The sequence below is a fragment of the Urocampus carinirostris genome, chromosome 18 (assembly GCF_059441175.1).
Source record: "Urocampus carinirostris isolate Australia breed hairy pipefish chromosome 18, RoL_Ucar_1.0, whole genome shotgun sequence".
NCBI classification, from domain to species: Eukaryota; Metazoa; Chordata; class Actinopteri; order Syngnathiformes; family Syngnathidae; genus Urocampus; species Urocampus carinirostris.
In genome coordinates, this window is record NC_142366.1 from 446065 (window position 1) to 460276 (window position 14212).

Consider the following 14212-nt stretch of genomic DNA (forward strand, 5'->3'; position numbering starts at 1 on the left):
GTCTTGATGATCTTGTGACGTGACCATACCACTGAAGTTTCCGTATATGCGCAAAGTTGACAACATTTATTCTTAGGGTCAAATGTGCCCTCTGATGGTGTTGTGCACCGTTTCGTTCGTCACATGGGCGAAGCAGCTGATTTCTAGAAATTTCCTGAATCATCCCATCTCCTAAATTGGATTTTCTTTTTCAGTTGTGCTGTTCCTCTGATTCCATTACTCCACACAAAAGCATGGTCTTTGCATTTTTATCAGTGACTCGAATTGTTTGCTACTGCACTCAGGGATATTTGCAGTTAGTTTCGGTCCAACATTCACAAAAAACTATTGAAATTCTCCACGGTTTGATTTAAAATATAATTGTCACTGTTCTTGTCAATGAAATAGTTTGGATATGCATAACTTACTTTATTACCTTGTATTAGGGAATTTAATGCTTTCCAAATATCTTTAATATTGTTGTGGTTCTTATGTAGCAAATTGGTATATATAATTTCTTACACGGTTTCAAAGTTCAAAGTTTATTGAATTTTCTTTATCAACCCATAGTTATCCACGGATGCTTTACTTATATTATTCTTATTATATTCTGTACTGAATATTTCCAAAAATATATCAAAGGCACTAATAGCCACTACAAATGGTTTACAATAGAGCAGTTAAAATTCTAGATAAGAAGTCCAGGTCACATAATTGTGTTAGTATGGGGACTTAAAAATGTTATCTTTTGAAACTTCATTAAATGTGCACAGTTGAAGCTTATTTAGAAATGCTTGCATCAACAGGCCCCTCAGGTTCTTAGTAAGAGCATAGTTCCCCTTAGGGCTGTGGGCTCCAAAACCAGAGGAGCTCAGAGCGGAAACTGTCAAATCCTGATGCGGATTACTACTCTTGGACAATCAGCTCTTACTATACTAGGCACTAAAGCAGGGATGTCAAACTCAATTGCACAAGCGGCCAAAATTCAAAACACACTTAAGGTCGCGGGCCAACCAGGATAAACACTTAAACTGAATGTTTTTGGAAAATAAATATGAATAAAAACAGACAAGAATATTAAATTTAAACGTTAAATCACTTATACAGTAGTTATTATTTTGCTGTAAATAAAAATATCTTGTTAAATTATACAACTTAAAATTTAACTTAAACAACTTAACATTAAAATAACATTCAAATTCCTTTGCTCCTATGTCAATGTATATATTAAAAACAAATTAAATATCCCAAAAGATTTTGCTCTCCTTAATATATCTCCTGTCAAAAGTAGAAATATGAAAATGCTACACAATTTTTTTTTTTAAAACGTCACAACATTCTGAGAACAGGGAGCCTGATGTGCTTACCTTTGGCGCAAACGGAGTAGGGCGAGAGATGGGAGGGAGTGCTTGCACTTTTTCATAGCTCCACCGATCCGTCCCACTCACCAAATCAAATAACTAAGTTCTCTTTCGGTGTTTTGGGTTAGGGTTAGGGTGATAATTTGTTCCGTGGATTCATCAAAAAGTTTTTGAACACTGAACACAGATTATATAGTGAGCTTTTAAATAAAGGATTCTTTAGCGTTGTGCAGGCAAAACGAGTTTTTTATGTGTGTCACCTTGACTGTAAATCGTAATGAAAACGTGCCCTATATACTCTGAAAAGTACTGCTTTGTAATTAAGTTTTGGTTTGGCTTTGCATGTATCTGAACAGGATTAATGGCTCAGGTTTTGAATGAGATTGAGAAAATTTGCATGCAACTATATTTGTCTCTGAGCCATAGGTACTCATAGAAAGAGCCATATATGGCTCGCGAGCCATAGGTTCCCGACCCCTGGTATATAGTATAGTATACGTCATATATGAAGGAATAGGTACAGTGACTAAAACGTCAGAATATGATGTCCAGGGAAGAGACGGCGTTGTTCTAATTGACGGACCATTAATAACACTAATGTAAAATGGTCTTGCGGGCCGGATGTGATTACACGGCGGGCCGGACGTGGCCCGCGGGCCGGGAGTTTGACACATGTGCACTAAACCCTGGAACTGTTTACCCACTGAACTAAAGGAAGAGCCAAGCTGGGTCCTTTTTAAACAAACTTCAAGACTATTTGATCAGAGGTCAGATATGTGACCACCTGTAGCCTCTGCAATTGTGCTGATTTATAATATTGTGTATTTTATGTACAGACGCTGCCCTACTTAAGAGGTTCCGGACGATCATTCGTAAGTTGAATTTGTTAGTATATTGCTTCAGTGCTATATTTTGTATGTTTAAGGTTTATAGGAGTATGTTTGAGGCTTGTATAAGTAACCTGTATTGTTTTGTACTAAAAAAAAATAAACATTTCGTTAAATAATATGCTCTATAAAAGATAAAGTTCAAACATAATTTACTTTTGGAAGATGAGCTTCAAGAGTTGGGCAACTTACTCCTCCGTGGCAAAAAGTGGCCGAAAAAAGCGATCCAACCATTTCCTCAACAGCATAAAGCTTCCATACTCCACTTTCGTTTCAAATAAAACTGCTCGCCTCTTCATAACACTTTACACCAGTGGTTCCCAAAGTAGGAAGTACCGCACCCCTGAGGGCGGTTTAAAAGGTCTGGGGGGGCGGTGAGGAAGAAGAAGGCGGTAGGGGGGTAGCAGTCTGAATTCTAAGTTTAAACGTAGTGCGGTTGTGAAACCGCAAAGCAGTGCGTTCTTTTTATTGTTTTCTAATGAGTGATGGAGTTTTGGCCAACCATAATTGTTACTGTTCGAGTTTTAAAAGCGCCGACCAATCAGAAGCAAGTTTTAATAATAGCACAAGCCAAAAAACACGATTCAAAGTTTGCAAGCACCACATTATGCCAAACCCACCGTGTGGGCTCATTGAGTGTCATGGCGGACTCCGTAAACATAGTCCCAGAGTCAACAAACGTGAAGGAAACGAAACTTGTACTGAAAAAGGGCGGTACATCACTTGTTTGGACCTATTTTGGTTTTGACGAAGCTGACGTGGAACAGAAGAAAACGCCTGATACAGAATTTGCTTTCGCGTTGTCGCTAGGTCCAGAGGAAACATGTCATTTGTGCCAGTACCTAAAAAATTATCACTGCATGTCAAAAAAATTACAAGTAAAAGACGAAGAAGGTGCGTCTACAATTGGACTAGGAGGTAAACAAACCTCCATCAAAGCGGCATTTGCGCCCTTCACACCGTACGAAAAAAGTTCACGAAGGCACAAAGAATTAAACAATGCTGTGACTCTAGCTAAAAATGTCTTATAGTGTCCAACCCCAAAACTGCAATCGATTAGAGCAGGGGTGTCCAACCATTCAGCGACTAAGAGCCAATTTTTTATCTGTGTTACTAAAAAGAGCCCCATCAGTTGTCAATGTTAGCACGTCGATTGTTTTTTTTTTCTTTGTTACTACAATTGGGTACACATAAACATCTTTTAATCATGTATGCACGCATACACAGATCTCTACTCTGTTAGATCTGATGAAAATAACCAAACCAACATCTCATCAGCTGCACCGCTTATCCTCAGTAGGGTCGCAAACCAACATAACATCAATAATTTTCAACAGTTATCATTGTGAGCACTGTTCTACACACACACAAACTCAGTTGAAGCATAACATATTTCTCTTACTTTGCTGCTTAGTGAGACTTCTGGCAATCCTTATCTTGAACAATACTCTTCAAATCCGGGTTGAATTCTGTTACTGCTACTCTAAGCAAAAGAGATCGATGCTTTGATTTCACATGTTTCAGGACGGAAAACAGACTCACAGACATACGTTGACCCAAACACGGACAGTATCTTAAGCGCAGCTCGTTTGATGTTGGGGTATTTTTCAATTGTCTTACTTTTCCAGAACTCAACTGTACCTTCTCTTGAAACAGCTTTCAGTCAGTCCTCCTCAAAAATGTCAATCATCTCCAACTCAGCCGCAGCCTCTTCTGTTACGAGTGGGGCTTTCAAACGGTCTGTCTTCGCATCAAATGGGTTGACGAGGAACGTAATCTGTGGTCGTTTCTGTTGTAGATCACAGAAATGGGTCGCAAAGCTTTCAGGTTTTCAATCAGTGTTACATATCTGTTTTCTTTTTTAGGGCGGCGCTGGTGACTTGCTCACTGGCTTTTGCAGAGTTTGAAAATATGTTAAATCTCCCTTTTCAATATTCGCCTTAAACAGCTTTAGTTTATTCACAAAGGCAAACACACTTTTCATCAGGTCAGGCAGCATTTTTAACTTACTCTGCAGGGTCAGGGTCAGTCTGTTCAGGTGGCATACAATGTCAAATAAAAATGCCAGATCCATAATCCACTTGAGGTTTGATAGCTCGGGATAGTCCTTGTCCTTCTCTTCCATGAACAGTTTCACTGCATCCAAAGGCTCAAAGAAGCGAAAGAGTACCTAGCTTTTTGACAGCCACCTAACAGTGCAGTACAGCGGCAGGTCACCTGGAGGCCCTTGGTCCAGCTCAGCGATGACATTCCTGAATTGCCTGTGGTTTAGCGCATGGTTGCAGATGAAGTTGACGATTTCCATCACAGGTTTCATGACGTTGTCAAATATAAGTGATTTAGACAGGAGTTGTTTCCTGTGGATGATGCAGTGGTAATCCCAAAAGTCTGGAAATGTTTGTTTAGCTTTGCACTGCCCCACAAGCCGGTTCATTGATCCGATCATGGCTGGCGCTCATTCCGTAGCTATTGCAGTTAGTTTCGATGTGGGTAGATTTGCTTTTGCAAACGCAGCCATCATTGCTTCTTTCACATCTCTGCCACGGGTTCTGTCTTTCAATGGCACAATATCAAGGTGTTCATCTTTGATCGCACATTGATTTGACACAGACCGCGCAAATATTGCCAACTGAGGCTTGTATGTCACAGCTCTCATCCAATGCCACACTAAAATATTCACATGTTTGAAGGTCAGTGTGCAACTGTGATTCAACAGCTGCATTGATATCGGATATTCTTCGTTCCATACTGTGGTGAGACAGTTTAACATCTGATATGCTCTGTTCTAGTTTGTTGTCTCCAGGAGCCAGGATTTCAGAGGATTCATTGAGGCATTTTTAATGAATTCCCCTTCGTTGTATGGCTTTTTAGCCAGTGCTATGTTCCAAGTTCACTGCTACGATGCAAGTGTTATGGTCTCCGAGTGTTTCATAATTTTTGGGAAAAAAATGCAACTGTTTTTCTGCGTTGCTTTTCATAGTTAACAACTTTCTCTCACGAAGTTCAGTCCCTCTTGGAAATTTCTATTTGACGTTAGGGTGGAGTGAGCTGAAATGACGCTGAAGAGTTGAAGCTTTGAAATGTGCTAATGCTGCGTCACATATAAGGCAGATAGGCTTGCCATTACGTTCAATAAACAAAATATAAACTCTCCCACTCTGGCAAAAACGTCCTGTGTTCTTCATATTCCTGCTTGGCTGTGCTTTTTTTTACCTGCTATTTCAAGAGGTAATTTCATGTAAATTGACTACAATAAGTTTTGTCAGGCAAATATTTTCTCGTCGCTTGTTTGACATCACTCAAACAGGCTTACATTGTCGGTGTGCCATCTAGCTGTGGCAAATGACAGCACCGGCTAAACATTTTTGATGCACGTCATGTTACAACTCCTAAAGAGCCGCAAAAAAATAGTTTAAGAGCCGCATGCGGCTCACGAGCCGCGGGTTGGCCATTGCTGGATTAGAGGTAACACTATTTATGCAAGTTAATAAGTGATATGTTACAATAAGTGAAATAAATAGTTGTAGCAGTAGTGTTAATAAGTTAGCAGGAATGGTGGGTTTGAATTAATACATTTCTTGCACTGATGAACATGCTGAATTAGCACATGGTAAATTTTATTTGACTAATTGCAGACATGTCATGTTCACAGCCTTAAAAGTATGTGGCTTATTTTCAGAGTGCGATGTTGACCTTTTTTTATAGTGTGCACAATTTATTTATTGTTGTTGATTACTTTGTTGGGGTGGGTTATTTTAAGTGCGTACATCTGCGCATTGAAGAGTGGGGAAACGGAATTTCGGTTTCTTGTATGTCAAGTACATTTGAAAAAGATACAGAAAAATTGCCTGACTTTCATACGGAAGCCTATTAAGTGATGCATGTTCACTGTTGAGACTATACCCCAAAATACTAACCAAACAACAGAACAAATGAAATGGGTGAGCAGAACGCGTGCACGCGCACGCACACACACGAGACCATTGCGCTGAAGGGACGCTTTTCATTTGCAGTCGTTTCTGACATATTTACAAAAGGCCTCGGTTTGCACCTTGTTTTGAAACCATCATTTTGGAAAGAAGGAAGAATGAGTCTCAATTATCTTAAATAACTGTGGGAGGTAGACCATTTTAAAGTGGTACCTGTGTTGATATGGGACACAGGCTCCAGCATTATTATCGTTTCATACATGTATCATTTTATGTCATTCAGAGAAATAAAATGTGCTAAAATAATTTAGCTTTTGTCTGGAGAGCGGTTAAGATAATTTTGCCGAATTTTGTCCTAAAATATGGTATGGCTCTCTCAGAAATCAAAAAATCTTGCTATTATGGCTCTTTGGAACAACAAACGTTCCTGACCCCAGTTATTATGATGAAAACAAAGGAACGCTTGATCTAACCGGGATGGCTGTTATTGAAATTTTGCATATTATGTACCGTAAATTTCAGACTACAAGATGCAATTTTTTTATCCTACATTTTGAACACAGCGGCCTTAACTACGGTGGTGCTCATTTTTTTGTTTTGTCTTTGGCGCCACTTGAGGTAAATGGCAAGCTGCTCTTTTCCACAAGGAATGGGCTTTAAATGGAAAACACCGCGATGATGTATGCAAACATTTATGGGGCCCTCTGAGCAAAATTTGTGTTTTTGCCAACATTATTCATATAAAAGGTAATAGGATTAAAATGAGAGAATTAAAACGTGAGGCTTGACAATACTTTATTCAATATTTACTCACGATATTTCCACCTATTCCAACACAAATCCAAGTACTCAATTTATACACCCGAATTAAGTAGCAGTGGAAGTTATCTATCAGAAACGCTAAACTACCCTTTCCAAGTCATCAGCGTTAAAGTGATTAAAGTTCTCTTTAATCCTCCAGTAACAATAACGAGCAAATTGTATTTGGTCCATTATCGTGGCCATCACTGATGACGACAACACAAAAAGTCTGTGTTGCAATTTAGCACTATTCTTCACAGTATGGTTGCCCTGGCTCTGTCGCCTCAAAGTACACATAAAATGAACAACTTAGAGCAAGGGTGGGCAATTATTTGGAGTTGCAGGGCATATCGGGTTAAAACATTTGGCCAGACCCATTTTTTTCATCGATGAAATTTATACAACCAGACTAGGGCTGAGCGACTTTTCAGAAAAAAAAAACATGTATAAATATGATTTTTCAGAACAGTATTGCAATTTTGATGCGATTTTGGATTTTAAGTTAGGTAAAATTCTTTTCAGTGCTAGTTTTTTTTAGTGAGTACTTAACCCTTGGATTCATGACCTACACGTTCAGACACAATCCATGAGAAGGGTCAAAAATTAGTAGGGGAAAAAATGTTAATGGCATGTCAGACACATTTTTTATTAGGGATACCACAATATTTCAACTTTTTTTATTTTTATAATATCCCATGGGGTCATTTTTTTGATCCCACTTATGCATCGAAGGGTTATTTCTCGGGACATGCTTCAACCTGCCTGTGAGCGGTCGGACTGTTCAGAGACAAGTCCATATGATGTCACCAGTCACTGTTCGTTTTGGAATCCCCAAATGGCCGCTTTTAGAAAGGCCGAGGCATAACATTTGAAAATTATGCAATATACTAAAGTTTAGTTTTCAGATTGTGATCAAATTTGACCTGGGAATATGTAACGTTTCATGCATGTGTCCAAGCGCTTTTCCAGCTAAAATGCCCACGCTACACTCATCTTGCCTGTCATTGCCCAAAAAAAAAAATCAGGCAAAAATAAAAGCGTACTATTTTTGTGTGTTCCAACTTAGATTGCTCATGTTAGTAGCACTTGCAGTGTTTATTTTAGTTAGGAACAAAACTTTGGAGTGTTACATTTTAAAACAGACCAAGAGGAAGACCATGGTTGCCGTGGTTGGGTGGTGTTATGAGTGCACTGCAGGAAAGAGGTCTAAATATAGTGGAACCTAGAACTCTTGTTGGTGATAAGAATGAGCGGAGCGGTGTGTAAAAGGATAGTGGGATGTTTAGACGTGTTCTAAGGGATGGGCAGGGCACCTGTATGATGGGGCAGGGGTAAACCAGTGAAAGCTGTTGAGCCCTGATGTTGAACAGAAGAGTGTGTTGTCTCACCCTGACCCGAGTGGCACGGCCGCTTTCTTGTGTCCCGTTTCATCTGGAGGGACGAAAGCATGACCAACTTGGGTGCCGAGGTGCTTAAAGTATTAAAGTGTTAAAGTATAAACCAGCCCTTGCCTCTGCAAAATCAGCCTATTTTTCAAAGGTGATTGCGGCACAAAAGAACAACCCCAAAATCCTTTTCGACAAAGTACCATAGCCAACGAGGCAATAGATTATCCCAGATAGTTCTACCCATTTAGCCCATGACTTTATGGTCTCCTTTAATAAGAAGATTCAATGCATACGGGAAGAAATTTCTAAAGACAATGTTAATACATCTCATATTAATGGGATAAAATCTAAAGATGCGCGACATGGTGGCTGTCCAGGGATTTTTTCCCGATTTAGTGATCTGTCACTCGACAATCTTAACCAGATAGTTCTACCCATTTAGCCCATGACTTTATGGTCTCCTTTAATAAGAAGATTCAATGCATACGCGAAGAAATTTCTAAAGACAATGTTAATACATCTCATATTAATGGGATAAAATCTAAAGATGCGCGACATGGTGGCTGTCCAGGGATTTTTTTCCGATTTAGTGATCTGTCACTCGATAATCTTAACCAGATGGTGAATACGGCCAAACCAACTACTTGCCTGTTTGACCCGCTTCCGGATTTGCTGATTAAAGGTCTTTTTGGGGCCCTTGGACCTTCAGCTCTAACCATTATAAACATATCACTCTCCTCAGGTGTAGTTCCAGCGGCTTTTAAGTCCGCCGTTATTAAACCTACACTAAAACGACCCAACCTTGATCCAGAAAGCTTCTGTAATTAAGGACCTGTGTCAAACCTACCATGTCTTTCTAAAGTACTTGAAAAAGTTGTGTCACACCAGCTGAATAATTTTATATTGGAGAACAATCTTTTTGAATCAATCCAATCAGGATTCAGGGCTAACCACTCTACTGGGGCAGCCCTGATTAAGGTAACCAATGATCTTCTACTGGCAATGGACTCCGGTGCTTCATCACTCTTGCTGCTGCTGGACCTTAGTGCTGCCTTTGACACTGTGGACCATAATATCTCTCTAGAATAGTTGGAATGACATCTGAGCCCTTACCTTTTACTTGTGGTGTTCTGCAGGGTTCAGTACTTGGCCCCCTTCTTTTCAGTATTTACATGTTTCCATTAGGTGATATTATTCGCAAGTATAATATCAGTTTTCATTGCTACGCAGATGACACTTAACTATATCTTCCGATGGAGGAATCCTCCACACTAAACTGGAAATTTGGAGGCCTGCCTCACTGAGATAAAAGAATGGATATAATATCACCCCGAGTGACTCAGTCAAAAATGTAGGTGTCATATTTGACACAGATTTGTCCTTTCAAACACACGATAAGAATATTACTAGAACAGATTTTTTTCCATCCCCACAATATTACTAAAATTCGCCCTTTGCTGTCTCATTCGGATGCGGTGATTATAATTAGTTGTGATGGCAATGCAACACACAACACTAATTACTAACTGAGCTGAAAGCACAGTTGTAATGTGTTGTGAGTGACATTGCCAAACAACTATTAATCTCTTCCAAAATATTATTATTATTATTAGTTGTGATGGCTCCAGCAAGGCACAACTACATTGCCAAGTGCTGCAAGCAAGCACAACTAACATAATCCCCCGAGATATTATTATTAGTTGTGATGGCAATGCAACACACAACACTAAGTACTAACTGAGCTGAAAGCACAGTTGTACTGTGTTGTGAGTGGCATTGCCACACAACTATTAATCTCTTCCAAAATATTATTATTAGTTGTGATGGCTTCAGCAAGGCACGACTACATTGCCAAGTGCAGCGAAGCAAGCACAACTAATATAATCCCCCGAGATCTTTTTATTATTATTGTTGTGATGGCAATGCAACACACAACACAGATTACTTACATAGACATGAATGGGTTTGAGAATTCCCCATCCGGAATACATGGGCCCATTCATTTCTCATGGTAACAAGGGCTTTCCCAGAGGGTAGTCATAGTAACCAGGGACTGTCCAGAGGTGGCTTGAGGGGGCACAACCCACATTACCTTTAACCATGGGTAAATGGTGAATTCCAAAGAGTGGATGCTAGCGAGAGGATGCTAACAGCTAGCAAAGTGTTGGGCTGGAATAGCCAGCCCAAGTATTAGCGATAAGAGGTTGATGCTATGCTTACTCATGCTAGCTGTAAAAACGGTTGGCGAGTAGTTGGGCTGGCACAGCCAGCCCAAGTATTAGCGCATGCTAGCTGTAAACACTGTCGGCAATGGGTTGGGCTGGGACTGAATGCTAACTTCTTCATTTTAAAAATTTTAGGTAATGGCAATATTTTAACAACTTTATATTTACAAAGTATGCTAATTGCCTCGTGTTGATGAGTTATGCTAATGGACACATGCTAAAAAGTGATGCTAACGGCTAAACGCTAACTTCTTCATGCTAAAAATTTTTGGTAATGGCTATATTTTAACAACTTCATATTTACAAACCATGCTAATGGCCTCATGTTGATGAGTTAATCTAACAGATACATGCTAAAAATTATGCTAACGGCTAAATGCTAACTTCTTCATGCTAAAAAAATTGGTAATGGCAATATTTTAACGACTACATATTTACAAATTATGCTAATGGCCTCATTTTAATGAGCGGAAACGAGGGCTTTTCCAGAGGGTAGTCATATTAACCAGAGACTGTCCAGGGTGGCTTGAGGAGGCCAGACCCACATTACCTTTAACCATGGGTAAATGGTGAATTCCAAAAAGTGGATGCTAGCGAGAGGATGCTAACAGCTATGTGCGCCGTTAGCAGAGCTATGCCAGCCCAAGTATTAGCGCTAGCTAGCTGTAAACACTGTCGGTGATTAGTATTAGCGATGAGAGGTTGATGCTATACTTACTCATGCTAGCTGTAAAAACTGTTGCTGACGAGTTGGGCTGGCTGTGCCAGCCCAAGTATTAGCGCAAGCTAGCTGTAAACACTGTTGGCGAAGAATTGGGCTGGCAAGTTCAGCCAAAATATTTGTTGGGATTGGCTGATGCTATGCTTACTAATGCGAGCTGTAAACACTGATTGGTCAATGCTAACTGCTTCTTGCTTTCAAATTATGCTAACAGCTACTTGCTAACAGTTAAATATCGACAATTCATGCTTACAGCTACATGCTGAAAAATTATGATAATGTCCAACTGTTATAGCTTCATACTAACTGCTACATGTAAACCGCTTCATGCTAACAAATTTTGCCAACGGCCACATGCTAACTGCTACTTTCCGAAAAATTATGATAATGGCTACTTGCCGTCGATTTCTTGTTTACAGATTATTCTAATGGCTACATGTTAATGAATTATGGTAATGGATACAAGCTAAAAAATTGCTGCTAACCTCTAAATGCTAACTGCTTTATGCTAATAAATTTTTGGTAATGGCAATATTTTTCATTTTTACAAATTATGCTAATGGCCTCATGTTAATGAGTTATGCTTAAAGATACCTGGTAAAAAGTGATGCTAAAAGCTAAATGCTAACTTCTTCATGCCAAAGAATTTTGGTAATGGCAATATTTTAACGACTTCATATTTACAAATTATGATAATGGGCTCGTGTTAATGAGTTATGCTAATGGATACATGCTAAAAAGTGATGCTAATGGCTAAATGCTAACTTCTTCATGCTGAAAAGTTATTCTAATGCTAACATGCTAACGACTCAGCGAATTGAATGGACTCAATGCATTCCGGATGGGCTAATTCAAATAGAATGGCTCATTCCTTTGAACATGTAAATTTTATGTTTTAAAGTGTAATAACAGTCTTATTACTATGTTATTACCATGAATGTGATTTTTTTTACCTCCACAAGGCATATCCTTGTTGCTAATGGTTATGGGCCCATCTCAAATGAACTTGCCAGTACCGGGGGGTGAACCAAGTAAAAAATTACAAATACATCTCTATGAGTTAATAACTCTATGCTAACTCATAATACTAACAACTCAATGTTCTCTACCAACATCTGCCAGATCCATCACAACTCTTACGATTGCTGCAGGAATTGTCTAGTTCATGCGTTTGTTACCTCCCGTCTCGATTACTGTAATGCACTACTCTCCGGTCTCCTGAAGTCCAAAATCAAGAGCCTTCAGCTAGTAAAAAATGCTGCAGCGAGGCTTTTAACTCAGACAAGAAAGTTTGATCAGGATTACCCCAATTTTAGATAACCTGCCTTGGCTCCCTGTTAGCTTAAGATGTGATTTTAAGGTTCTGTTGGGAGTATACAAAATCATGCATGGACTTGCTCCCTCATATCTTTCAGATTTAATTTCCCCTTATTTTCCGGTCCGGAGCCTTCGCTCTGAAAACGCTGTTCTACTAGTGATCCCAAGAGCCAAGAAGAGATCCGCAGGTTCGAGAGCATTCTCCATTTGGGCCCTGGGGCTGTGGAATGCTCTTCCCCCTGAGATTCGATCTGCAACCTCAGTGGAAATGTTTAAATCTAAGCTTAAAACACACTTCAATTATATAGCATATGAATAACCTATATTTTATGTTGACAATATCTGTGTATCAGTGCATTATTTGCCCCCATGTAGGTTTTAGATGAGGGGATGGTGTCATAATAGTCTGTAGTTTGCAATAGTCTTTGATCTGTGCAGCCCTTTGAGACTCTTTGTGATTAAGGGCTATACAAATAAACATGACTTGACTTTACATGTTGGGGTGTTTGGGCATTTGGGTTGGCCATGGTCCAAAACTTTTTGTGTGTGTTTTTTGCTACTTTTTTTTTTGTTTTTGTACGTCTGTCTTGCCGCCGGTCAGCCCTTTCAAGTCAAGGGATATGACCAGGGTAGATAGATAAATAAATCTTGGATTGAGACTTTTGGTGACTTTACAGGATTGTTAAGAGGTGAAATAAATGTCAACAGCATCCTCTTCTGGGGGCGCTTTGCTAGGGTTTGCAGTCCATAAATCCTTGGGGGAAAAAACGCAGTGTTATGCAATTACACAATCGCACTACGTCACATTGCAATGACGATTAGATTTCAGTTAATCGAGCAGCACTAATCCAGACATAATCATCTTTTATTTCTTTGTTTTCTTTATTTCATTTAATCGTGCATCCGTAATCCAGTTTTTTTTCCTTTGTATTATTTTTTTCAATAGATATGTTTAGTATCATCAAATTGGTTTTGAAATACTCACAACTAAAGAAAAATGATTTTTTTAAGCACTTAATCAGATACATCGTTTCGTAGTTTTTGTACGCGTTTGTCTTGCCGTCGGTCACCCCTCTCGAGGGATATGACCAGGGTAGATAGATAGATAAACCTTGGATTTGCAGTCCATAAATCCTTGAGGGAAAAAAACGCAGTGTTATGGAATTACACAATCGCACTACCTCACATTGCAATGACGATTAGATTTCAGTTAATCATGCAGCACTAATCCAGACATAATCATGTTTTATTTCTTTGTTTTCTTTATTTCAATAGATTCCTGTAGTATCATCAAATTGGTTTTGAAATACTCACAACTAAAGCAAAAGATATAAGTTCTTGTTTTAAGCACTTAATCAGATACATCGTTTCGTAGTATTACTGTAGTTTTATAGAAGTATTTTTGTAGTATTTCTGCAGTGGGATTTTAGTAGTAAGGATTTAGGATTTTGACTATAAGTGTAGTTTTGTTTTCGTAGATTCTTTGTAGTATTTCTGCATGAATATTTTAGTAGTATTGCCATTGTATAATTTCTGTAGTTTATCATTAGTATTTCTGTAGCATTACTGTAGCTTTAAATTGGTAGTATTTCTGTCATAATATT

The 14212-nt window shown here is 39.0% G+C and overlaps 1 protein-coding gene across 3 annotated transcripts in view; it reads right to left on the minus strand.

Moving 5' to 3' along the window:
- mix23 (mitochondrial matrix import factor 23) overlaps nucleotides 1-14212 on the minus strand; it is a 42087-nt gene that overhangs the window by 22770 nt on the left and 5105 nt on the right. The window contains exon 2 of one of the 3 annotated variants that reach the window (XM_088322211.1): nucleotides 3869-4016. The exons of 1 other annotated variant lie outside the window; for it this stretch is intronic. The gene's annotated coding sequence lies outside the window, so the exon portion shown is untranslated. Of the gene's footprint in view, nucleotides 1-3629; nucleotides 3655-3868; nucleotides 4017-14212 lie in introns of those variants that run through there. One more of the 3 variants, XM_088322209.1, reaches the window with a different exon arrangement.